Raw genomic sequence first — 11,393 nt, 5'->3', positions numbered from 1 at the left:
GGTGAAACCCTATCTCTACTAAAAATACAAAAATTAGCTAGGTGTGATGGTGCATGCCTGTAATCACAGCTACTCAGGAGGTGAAGCAGGAGAATCGCTTGAACCCAGGAGGCGAAGTTTGCAGTGAACTGAGATCGAGCCACCGCACTCCAGCCTGGGTGACAGAGCAAGGCTGTCTCAAAAAATAATAATACTAAAATAAATTTTACTAGAAGGAAGCTAATACAATTATGGGCAAGTTTAATCTGTTGGACAAAGATTCTGGGTTCAGCGCCACATATTCCTAACACATCACGGAACTGCTCCTGTTCGGAACCATGTGGCAAAATTCAAATATTATGTTTTGTAATTACTTTTTTTAAATAAAATTTATAAAAACAAGAAAGACTACTCTATAAAGATAGAAGGTTAGGATAGTGTAATAACAAGATACAGCTTCCCATAATTAATTCAGATAGTAAAATTTGTTAATAATAAATAATTTTAAAGAAAAACTACAGAAATGGGAAACAGTGATCAAAGTGGTCATGTATTTGAGACCAATATTCATTTATCATATTTTTAGTAATAATGAACACCATAATATGTTTTAGTAATAACAAAAATACCATCACCGTAAGATATTCTTTCTCTCTTCCCACCTTTCATGAACTAATTATGCAAACAAGCTGTGAGAGTTCAATATCCACCACTTCCATTTTATTTAACTTTCTTGTTTTTGTCTACGGTGTGACTGTATTTGGCATTTAAATTCTCACATGACGTCACATAACCAAATCAATTCCAGATGGAATAAAAATGAATGTATAGAATGTATTATAAAGAATAGTAATTTAGGCCAGGGGTGTTGGCTCACACCTGTAATCCCAACAAACATTCTGGGATGCTGAGGTGGTGGCATCTCTTGAGCTCAGGAGTTTGAGACCAGCCTGGGCAACATGGCAAAACCCCATCTCTACCAAAAATACAAAAAAATTAGCTGGGCATAGTGGCACGTGCCTGTAATCCCAGCTACTTGGGAGGCTGAGATTGGAGGATGGCTTGAGCCTGGGAGGTGGAGGTTGCAGTGAGACAAGATCGCACCACTGCACTCCAGCCTGGGTGAGAGAGTGAGACTGTGTCTCAAAAAAAGAAAAGAAAAGAAAAGAACGGTAATTTAAAAGGCTCAGTTCTGATGTGTGAATAAACAAACAGAACAGTGGAACAAAATTAAAACTATAGAAAGAGATCCAAATGTATGTGGGAAGTTAGTAAAAGATAAAGGCAACATATAAAAACAGTAGGGAAAAATTCATTAGTGATCAGTGGTGTTGGGAGGCTGGGAAGCCATCTGGAAAGAAATGAACTTGGCTCCCTTCCTCATTCCTTTTGCCAAAATAAACATCACATGACTCAGACTTTTAAATGTAAAAATAGTAGACAAAAACATAAATTAATTATGGTATGTGTCTAAATAAGATACAAATCCCAGAAACTCTTTTTTTCTTTATAAAAAAAATTCAGCCAGTCATGGTGGTTCACAACTGTAATCCCAGCACTTTGGAAGGCCAAGGCGGGTGGATCACTTGAGGTCAGGAGTTTGAGAACAGCCTGGCCAACATGACAAAACCCTGTCTTAAAAAAAAAAAAAAAAAAGAAAGAAATACAGAGATTCTTAATAAACATTTGCTTTGACTCAGCATTTCCAATTCTGAAAATTTAACCATTGATATTTCTGCCTGTGTACACTGACATATTTACAAAACGGTTCATTGCAGCATTATATGAAGCATAGTAGACTAGAGGCGTCGCTGTTTATCATCCTGAGCTATTCAGTAGAAAATTATACAGCTATTTTTTTAAAAATGGGCTACATATACACACAGTAATCTAAAAAGGTATCACAGATACATCAGTAAGTAAAAGAGAAAAAGAAGGGAAGCGAGTTTGAAACAGGTTATCATTGCTTAAAGGCTACGTGTGTGGGTATGAATTGAAAATTTTGAAAGAACAGACTCATTTGTATGTCTGGAGATCTGGGTCGGGAAGTGCAATTTGACTTTTTTTCATATGCATGTAATATATGTGCATGTATTTCTGTTCAACTAAAACAAAATTTATATACAAAAATAAATGAATACTTGCCAAATTTCTAAAGGGGAAGAATTCTTTTTTTTTTTTTTTTTTTTTTTTTTTTAGACGGAGTTTCACTCTTGTTACCCAGGCTGGAGTGCAATGGCGCGATCTCGGCTCACCGCAACCTCCGCCTCCTGGGTTCAGGCAATTCTCCTGCCTCAGCCTCCTGAGTAGCTGGGATTACAGGCAAGCGCCACCATGCCCAGCTAATGTTTTTGTATTTTTAGTAGAGACGGGGTTTCACCATGTTGACCAGGATGGTCTCGATCTCTTGACCTCGTGATCCACCCGCCTCGGCCTCCCAAAGTGCTGGGATTACAGGCTTGAGCCACCGCGCCCGGCCTTAAAGGGTAGTTTTAGTAGAGACGGGGTTTCACCATGTTGACCAGGATGGTCTCGATCTCTTGACCTCGTGATCCACCCACCTCGGCCTCCCAAAGTGCTGGGATTACAGGCTTGAGCCACCGCGCCCGGCCTTAAAGGGGAAGAATTCTAAGAGTAAAGGCAACAAAAACAACTAGGAGGGAAAAGATTTATCAATTTGACAATATAAAATTAAAACACCTAGGCCAGGTTCGGTGGCTCACACCTATCGTGCCAACACTTTGGGAGGCCAAGACAGGAGGATCACTTAAACCCAAGAGTGAGTTCAAGACTAGCCTGGGCAACATAGAAAGACCCCATCTCTACAATTTTTTTTTTAATTAGCTACACATGGTGGTGTGCACTGATAGTCTCAGCTACTCAGGAGGCTAAGATGGGAGGATCATTTGAGCCCAGGAGACTGATGTCACAGTGAGCTGTAATCATACCACTGCACTCCAGCTTGGGCAACAGAGTGAGACCCTTTCACAGTAAACAAACAAACAAACAAATAAATAAAAAATGTGGCCGGGCATGGTGATTCATGCCTATAATCCCAGCACTTTTCAAGGCCATAGGGATGGATTGCTTGATCTCAGGAGCTGGAGATGAGCCTGGGCAACATGCCAAAGCCCTGTTTCTACAAAAAAAATACAAAAATTAGCTGGGCATGGTGGCACTTGACTGTAGTCCCAGCTTCTAGGGAGGCTGAGGCTGGGGGATGGCTGGAGCCTGGGGGGCAGAGGTTGCAGTGAGCCAAGATCATACCACTGCATTGCAACCTGGATGACAGGGCCAGATCTTGTCTCAAAAACAAAACAAAACAAAACAAAAGCTAGCACAGTGACACAGGCCTATAGACTCAGCTACTTGGGAGGCTGAGGCAGGAGGATCACTTAGCCCAAGAGTTCAAGGCTGTAGTGTGTGATAAATGCACCTATGAATAGCCACTGTACTCTAGGCTGGGCAACAAAACAAAACTACTGGAGCCTTAAAAGAAATGTTGATGTGTAGTAAGGCCAGTCCTTACCGAGGTTGAGGCGGGTAGGTCACCTGAGGTCAAGAGTTCAAGACCAGCCTGGCCAACATGGTGAAAACCTGTCTCTACTAAAAATACAAAATTAGCCAGGCATGGTGGCACATGCCTGCAATCCCAGCTACTCAGGAGGCTATGGTAGGCGAATCACTTGAACTGGGAGGCAAACATTGCAGTGAGCTGAGCTCATGCTACTGCACTCCAGGCTGGGCAACAAGAGCAAAGCTCTGTCCAAAAACAGAAAGACAAAGAGAGAGAGAGAGAGAAAGAGAAAGAGAGAGAGAGAGAGAGAGAAAGTCATGTTGCTGAGGCTGGTCTCAAACTCTTGGGCTCAGGCAATCCTCCTGGGATTACAGGTATGAGCCACAGCACCTGGCCTACTGTTCTCAATTATTTATTTATTTATTTATTTATTTTTTTGAGTTGGACTTTTGCTTTGTCATCCAGGCTGGAGTGCAGTGGTATGATCTCAGCTCACTGTAACCTCCACCTCCCAAGTTTAAGCAATTCTCCTGCCTCAGCCTCCCAGGTAGCTGGGATTATAGGCACCTGTTACCACACCCAGCTAATTTTGTGTTTTCAGTTTCACCATGTTGGCCAGGCTGGTCTCGAACTCCTGACCTCAAGTGACCCACCCACCTCAGCCTCCCAAAGTGCTGGGATTACAGGAGTGAGCCACCATGCCTAGCCTGTTCTCAGTATTATTTAGCAGGGAGAAGGGTGTATGCTTCACTCTACAATTACAGCTAGTGCTCGACTTACAACCACGGTCGGGACCACGGACTGGTCGTAACATGATTTGGTCGTAAGTTGAGTAGGCTATATGTACAGTTGAAATGGTGCACGTGGAGATGGTAGTGCTGCTGGAAGCTGGTCCGCACTGTCGTATGCCCAGCTGGGCAACGTTTGCGCTGCCAGACGCGGAGCAGTCGTGGCTAGCTATTGTGGTCGTAAAGTCAAATGGTCGTAAGTTGCATAGGTGGTAAGTCGATCAATACCTGTATTTAGTTCTGAGACAAGAAGTATGTTTGGTACCAGAATTGTTTAACTTGGGGCAAAGAAAATATGCCTGCTCCCAGTACTGTTTAAGAAAGAGGGAAAAACTCAGATTTCAATTCTCACATCAAAAGCCTCAAACGCTTCTTTCTTTTTGAAAAAAGAGTACGTTTTTGTAATTTATTTTTATAGAGAAATAAAAAGAAAAAATAATTATAAAAATAAAATAACAAAATGGCCTTAAATATCCCTCATATTATAGAGTAGGATAAAGTTTACATATCCTCAGCCCAGGTTTTATCTAAATCACTTAGTTACCTAATGTGAGATAATGGACCTTTTTTTTTTTTTGAGACGGAGTTTTGCTCTTGTTACCCAGGCTGGAGTGCAATGGTGCGATCTCGGCTCATCGCAACCTCCGTCTCCTGGGTTCAGGCAATTTTCCTGCCTCAGCCTCCTGAGTAGCTGGGATTACAGGCACGTGCCACCATGCCCAGCTAATTTTTTGTATTTTTAGTAGAGACGGGGTTTCACCGTGTTGACCAGGATGGTCTCGATCTCTTGACCTCGTGATCCACCCGCCTCGGCCTCCCAAAGTGCTGGGATTACAGGCTTGAGCCACCGCGCCCGGCAATAATGGACCTTCTTTTGGGATATCATACCAATGATGTAATCCATGAGTTAAATTTTTTTCAAATGAATAGACAACATTCTCCATATTCAAAATATTTACTACAATATTGCACTGTATGCTTTCTAGTATTTCTGGCCAGCCAGAGGGATAATATTTAACATATTTTAATAAGCATCAGTGCACAGGCTTTGAACAAGCAGAATGTAAATGGGTTGTAACAAAACCGGTTTTAATACACTACCACACACCAGAAAAATGTCAACCCAACTATTGCACAAGCAGACATAAAATCTATAAATCAGTGAGAAAGAAGACCTCACCACCCACTATAGAATTGTAGTGAGTATAATGCACCAAAAATTTGTTTCTCACTAATGCTACACTTCTTTTTATTTCAATTTTACTTATTTTTTTGAGACAGAGTTTCTCTCTGTCATCCAGGCTGGAGTGCAGTGCTGAGATCTCAGTTCACTGCAACCTCCACCTCCCAAGTTCAAGATATTCTCCTGTCTCAGCCTCCCAAGTAGCTGGGACTACAGACGTGCACCACCAAACCCAGCTAATTTTTGTATTTTCAGTAGAGACAGGGTTTCACCATGTTGGCCAAGCTGGTCTTGAACTCCTAACCTCAGGGAATCTGCCTGCCTCGGCCTCCCAAAGTGCTGGGATTACAGGCATGAGCCACCACACTCAGCCACTAGTGCTACACTTCTACTAAGAGTTTATGGGGCCCTGCTGTGTCACTCAGAACCCACGCTGATAGGGCAGCCATTACCTGGAATAATGCCAATCACCAAGCAAAAATGAGACAAAGTCCTTGAGGTTCTCACATTAGCAATTACAGATCACTTCTGCTCACAACTCATTTTTCAGAACTAATAGCTAGACCAAACACAATCACAAGGGGCCAGCAAGCACAATTTTACATGCCTGAGAGGGGTTAACAAAACATGTACTTAATGGCATGTACTTAATGGGGGCCCAGGGAGGAAAGGTAGTAATGATTGACTTTGCTATTAGAATTTTTTAATAAAAAGAACAAATCTGAATCTCAAAGAGGGTTGAGGAACAAATGCAGTCAACTTTGGATAATGGTTTAATATTTAGTTTAAATATTAAATACCACAGGATACCTATCATTGTCTGATGAGTTCTTCCTGCCTGCTGCACAGACAAAAGCAATTCACTGATACACTGTGGTATTGCAGTAAAGAAAATGTAATTAACACAAGGCAAGCCAAACAGTAGGATGAGAGTTTTATCATTACTCTTATCAGCCTCCTGGAGAACTCAGAGGCTAGGGTTTTTATGGATAATTTGGAAGCCAGAGGGTTAGGGAATGGGTGCTGCTGATAGGTTGAGGATGAAATTATGCAGCTGTGGAGGAAGTCCTTGTGAGCTGATCCATCATGGGTCTAAGTGGGGTCAGTCAGTGGCCAGAATGCAAAAGTCTCAGAAACATTTCAAAAAACCAGTCTTAGATTCTCCAATCCTGATGTTATCTACAGGAGCAATTGGGCAAGTCACAAATCTTGTGACTTCCAGCCCCATGACTCCTGAGCTAGTAAAAGATTATAGAAACTATGCTTATCTTATCAGAATTCAGGCCCCTCTCATAATCCTAATCTTCTGGCCTTTCATTAGTTTTACAAAGGCAGTTTGATTTTGGGAAGAGCCATTAAAGCAAAGATGTTTGCTTTAAGGTTAAACTATAAACTAAATTCCTCCCAAAGTTAGCTTGGCCTATACCCAAAAATGATCAAAGACAGCTTGGAGGTCAGATGCAAAATGGAGTCAACCGGGTCAGATGTCTTGCTGTCATAATCTTGCAAAGGCAGTTTCAGCATTACTGCCAATCCTTTAGGCTAGAAAAGGGAGTTAGAGAATTCAGTGTCTTATCTGTATAGTTTTATTTATCTGCTTCTCCTTATATGGGGGTGGGGGTCCAGGGAGGAAATGTAGTAATGATTGACTTTGCTATTAGAATTTTTAATAAAAAGACAAATCTGAGGGCCGGGCACGGTGGCTCACACCTGTAATCCCAGCACTTTGGGAGGCTGAGGCGGGTGGATCACGAGGTCAAGAGATCGAGACCGTCCTGGTCAACATGGTGAAACCCTGTCTCTACTAAAAATACAAAAATTAGCTGGGCATGGTGGCGCATGCCTGTAATCCCAGCTACTCAGGAGGCTGAGGCAGAATTGCCTGAATCCAGGAGATGGAGGCTGCGGTGAGCCGAGATTGCGCCATTGCACTCCAGCCTGGATAACAAGAGCGAAACTCTGTCTCAAAAAAAAAAAAAAAAAAAAAAAAAAAAAAAAAAAAAAAAAAAAAAGAACAAATCTGAATCTCAAAGAGGGTTGAGGAACAAATGCAGTCAACTTTGGATAATGGTTTAATATTTAGTTTAAAAATACTATTGAAAAATCCTCATGACTCATGTATACTTCCATGAATTCTAAATTGTTTTTTGTACTATTTTATAAAATGAATCAATTAATGCAGTGGTTGGCAAGGGAATAGAATCAATCTGTTATTTGGTCAAGAATTCCTTCTCAACAAAGAGTGCAAGGAAGGCAAATCAGGCACAGAAAAGTGTTATTTAATATCAATAAGTCAGTCCAGGTATAGTGGCTCATTTGCCTGTACCCCAAGCACGTTGAGAGGCCAAGGTGGGTAGACCACTTGAGGTCAGGAGTTCAAGATCAGCCTGACCAACAAGGTAAAACCCCGTCTCCACTAAAAATACAAAAATTAGCCAGGCATGGTGGCCCGAGCCTATAGTCCCAGCTATTCAAGAGGCTGAGGCAGGAGAATTGCTTGAACCCAGGAGCTGCAAGTTGCTGAGCTGAGATCATGCCACTGCACTCCAGCCTGGGCAAGAGAGCAAGACTAAGTTCCCAAAACAAAACAAATGAATCAATTGAGTCAATGAATGGAATAGAACTAATACTCACACTGAGCTGGTTAGAATACAAGACCCTGAAGGAAATAAAGGCAAGAAGAAGTTAGATTGAGTGAGATCGATCCACAGGGAGCATTACCAGTGAGTGTCTTCCTTTCTTGTGTATCATGTTTTATTCTGGGCTCCTTTCACCTCTTCCTGGAATTATCACAAAATATTTCTAGTCACTGCATTTGCCTTCAATCTGCTTATTTAAACATCTTCTAGTAGTATTAGGGCAATGTATTCCTCAAATGTCACTTTCTTTTTTTTTCTTCTTTTTATTATTACTTTTTAAAGATAGGGTTTTACCATGTTGGTCAGGCGGGTCTTGAACTCCCGACCTCAGGTGATCCACCGGCCTTGGCTTCCAAAGTGCTTGGATTACAGGCGTGAGCCACCATGCCTGGCCAAATGTCACTTTCATTGTATGAATCTACAATTATAATCTATGTTCATCACTTCAGTCTTTTGAAACCCCTATGCATTTAGCATCATACTATCATTACTTGGAATTTTCCAAGTTAGTTAAGGCTATTATGAGGTATAATATTCACAAATATTTTCTAAAAGTAGAAATAGGCTGGATACCGTGTCTCATGTCTTTAACCCCAGCATTTTGGGAGGCAAAGGCAGAAGGATCCACTGAGGCCATGAGTTAAATACCACCCTGGGCAGTATAGCACCAGGCACAGTGGCTCCTGCCTATATTCCCAGTACTTTGGAAGGCTGAAGCAGGTAGATCACTTGAAGTCAGGAGTTCAAGACCAGCCTGACCAACATGGTAAAACCCTGTCTCCACTAAAAATACAAAAATTGGTCAGGCATGGTGGTGGATGCCTGTAAACCCAGCTCCTCAGGGAGGCTGAGGCAGGAGAATCACTTGAACCCGGGAGGCAGATGTTGCAGTGAGCCAAGACTGCGCCACTGCACTCCAGCCTGGACAACAAGAGCGAGACTCTGTCTGGAAACAAAGAAACAAACAAAAATTAGCCAGGCATGGTGGCACACTCCTGCAGTCCTAGCTATGCAGGAGGCTGAGGTGGGTGTATTGGTTGAGCCCAGGAGTTTGAGGCAACAGTGAGCTGTGATTGTACCACTATACTCTAGCCTGGGCAGCAAAGTGAGAACCTGTCTCTAAAAAAAAAATTTTTTTTTTTTTTTTTGAGACGGAGTTTCACTTTTGTTAACCAGGCTGGAGTGCAATGGCGCGATCTCGGTTCACCGCAACCTCCGCCTCCTAGGTTCAGGCAATTCTCCTGCCTCAGCCTCCTGAGTAGCTGGGATTACAGGCATGCGCCAACATGCCCAGCTGATTTTTTGTAGTTTTAGTAGAGATGGGGTTTCACCATGTTGACCAGGATGGTCTCGATCTCTTGACCTCGTGATCCACCCGCCTCAGCCTCCCAAAGTGCTGGGATCACAGGCGTGAGCCACCGCGCCCGGCCAAAAAAAAATTTTTTTTCAGACGGAGTCTCTCTGTTTCCCAGGCTAAAGTGCAGTGGTGTGATTTTGGCTGATTACAACCTCCACCGCCTGGGTTCCAGTGATTCTCCTGCCTCAGACTCCTGAGCATCTGGGATTATAGGCACACACTCCATGCCTGACTAATGTTTGCATTTTTAATAGAGATGGGATTTCACCATGTTGGCCATGCTGGTCTCATACTCCTGACCTCAGGTGACCCGCCTGCCTTGGCCTCCCAGAGTGGTAGAATTACAGGTGTGAGCCACCCTGCCCAGCCCCTACCCACCAATTTTTTTTTAATTAGCCAGGCTGAGCACTATGTCTCAGTCCTATAATCCCAGAACTTTGGGAGGCCAAGGCAGGAGATTGCTTGAGATTAAGACCAGCCCAGACAATATAGGGAGAACCTGTTTCTACAAACTTTTTTTTTTGAGATGGAGTCTAGCTCTGTTGCCCAGGCTGGAGTTCAGTGGCACAATCTCTGCTCACTGCAGCCTCCACCTCGCAGGTTCAAGCAATTCTCATTCAGCCTCCCAAGTAGCTGGGATTACAGGCACCCACCACTACACCTAGCTAATTTTTATATTTTTAGTAGAAACAGGGTTTCACTGTGTTGGCCAGGCTGGTCTTGAACTCCTGACCTCATGTTAACCATGTGTATTATTTCTGTGTTGGGAACATTCATATAGTTAGCAATATGTATGATTTCCGTGTTGGAAAATTCAATAGCCTCCTTAGAGCTATTTGAAATTATATGATACATAGTTAACAATAATGTATCATATACATTATGTATCATTTCTGTGTTGGGAACATTCAATAGCCATCTTATAGCTATTTGAAACTATATGATACATTATTATTAACTGTGTAGCAACAAAAACTAAGTATAGTTTCAAATAGCTTCAAAAATCTAAAGATAACATCTTTTAGAGATCCCCGTGGGCCAGCCCTTCCACCACGGTTGCCATTGGAAAGCAGTGGCCGTGGCTCTCCGCTACCCTGTGGCCGTGGGCCTCAACAAGGGCCACAAGGTAACCAAGAACACGAGCAAGCCCAGCTGACCAAACACAGCAAGTTCGTGCAGGACATGACCCGGGAGTGTGAGGCTTCGCCCTGTGTGAGCAGCGTGCCATGGAGTTACTGAAGGTCTCCAAGGACAAATGGGCCCTCAAGTTCATCAAGACAAGGGTGGGGAGGAGCTGAGCAATGTTCTGGCTGCCATGAGGAAAGCTACTGCCAAGAAAGACTGAGCCCCCTCCCCTGAAATAAAGAAGAGCTTGACCCACCCCCTCCAAAAAAGATAACATCTTTTATTTATTTATTTATTTATTTAGAGACAGGGTCTCGCTTTGTCACTCAGGCTGGAGTGCAGTGGCTCGATCTCAGCTCACCTCTGCCTTCCAGGTTCAAGTGATTCCCCTGCCTCAGCCTCCCGACATTGTTGTTAATTACAGTCATTCTATAGTGATTTAGAACACGATCTACACTTTTTTCATTTTTTTAGAGACAGGTTCTCACTTTGCTGTCCAGGCTGGAGTGCAGTAGTGCAATCATAGCTCGCTGTCGCCTCAACCTCCCGGGCTCAAGCAATCCTCCCACCTCAGCCCCCTGCATAGGACTACAGGAGTGTGCCAGCATCCCTGGCTAATTTTTTTTTCTTCTTTTTTTCAGACAGAGTCTTGCTCTGTCACCCAGGCTAGACTGCAGTGGTGTGATCTCAGCTCACTACAACCTCCACCTCCAGGGTTCAAGCGATTCTCCTGCCTCAGCCTCTTGAGTAGCTGGGATTACAGGCATGTGCCACCATGCTCAGCTAATTTTTGTATTTTTAGTAG

General features: G+C 43.0%; 1 pseudogene; it reads left to right on the top strand.

Moving 5' to 3' along the window:
- The first annotated feature begins 4,365 nt into the window (after positions 1-4,365).
- LOC108286463 lies at positions 4,366-10,808 on the top strand (annotated as a pseudogene).
- Positions 10,809-11,393: the final 585 nt, after the last annotated feature.

The sequence above is a fragment of the Cebus imitator genome, unplaced genomic scaffold (assembly GCF_001604975.1).
Source record: "Cebus imitator isolate Cc_AM_T3 unplaced genomic scaffold, Cebus_imitator-1.0 Scaffold319, whole genome shotgun sequence".
NCBI classification, from domain to species: Eukaryota; Metazoa; Chordata; class Mammalia; order Primates; family Cebidae; genus Cebus; species Cebus imitator.
Note: the sequence above shows the minus strand (reverse complement) of the source record. Positions and strands in the feature narration are given on the sequence as shown.